The following is a 986-nucleotide window of genomic DNA, read 5'->3' on the forward strand; positions in this document are numbered from 1 at the left end:
TTTCCCGGCGAAAACCGCTCGTGCGGGGGCGCCGCACTATCTCGCGGGCCCCCAAAACTGTGCGCCCCCTCCCCTCCGCAGCCAAGACCCACTGAAAATATGGCGCCCTCGAACGTCGTTCCTCGGTCTCCTCCGGGAATCCCGAAATGCCCGTCTCCGGGACCCCGGGTCCCAGCGGGCGCGAAATCTCAGCTCGTGGGGCCACGGAAGGAGAGGCGCCGCTAGTCCAGTGCGACACTGAATCCAAATCCTGCTCTCGCTCTAGGCGGGCGCTGCCCCCGTCCCTCAGCGACCAGCACTTTGCTGGTGACGAAATTGCCAAGTAAGGGGGAGTCGTGGAATAGGCAGGTACGAGAGTCCGGGCTGGGGAAGGGGCTGGGCACCCGCGGGCTGTCTTTGCCCGAAGCCTGGCCGGAGACTTGTTTGCAAAGTGGCGCTGGAGTCGGGGCGGCCAGTGCTGGAATGAAGCCGTTCCGCCCGCGCCAACTCTCCTGGCACGGGGGCCCGGTCGGGGCCGAGGGGACACTCTAGGCGGGCGAGGCCGCTTTTCAAAGCCCAGTTACCGGAAACCCAGCGGGAGCTCCGGAGGGGACCGGCTGCCCGCGGCCAGGAATCCGCTCTGGGGCGCCGGCTGCGAGGCTGTTTGCAAACCGCTGCGCCCGGGTCGAGTGCAGTGAAACATACATGTGCAGTAGGCAGGTGCATTGATTTCATTTTATTTTTATTTTCCTGCAGAAAGCCCTCCTAGGACATCACATCTGGGAGGTTTGCGGGGTTTTTTCTGCATTGGCATCACTCACGAGAGGCAAAAGGAAGGGAAAAACCACCCACATTTTCCTTCTGTCGGGAGGGAAAAGACACGAGAAATTCATGCAACGTGCATGCAGCTGGAGGAGGAGGAAAACCCGAGTGAGCCGTGCGCCTTACCGGGGGATGCATTTACTGTCTCATTGCAGAGCGCCTGCCCGGGAGTGCAGCCGGCAGCC

At 62.5% G+C, this 986-nt stretch overlaps 1 protein-coding gene across 1 annotated transcript in view; it reads right to left on the reverse strand.

Annotated features, from left to right (window-relative positions):
* TLN2 (talin 2) overlaps window positions 1–608 on the reverse strand; it is a 427582-nt gene extending 426974 nt beyond the window's left edge. Inside the window, exon 1 of the mRNA XM_015563004.1 lies at window positions 93–608. The gene's annotated coding sequence lies outside the window, so the exon portion shown is untranslated. The remainder of the gene's footprint in view (window positions 1–92) is intronic.
* Between the last annotated feature and the right edge of the window lie 378 nt (window positions 609–986).

Source organism: Myotis davidii, unplaced genomic scaffold (assembly GCF_000327345.1).
Source record: "Myotis davidii unplaced genomic scaffold, ASM32734v1 scaffold57, whole genome shotgun sequence".
Classification (NCBI taxonomy): Eukaryota; Metazoa; Chordata; class Mammalia; order Chiroptera; family Vespertilionidae; genus Myotis; species Myotis davidii.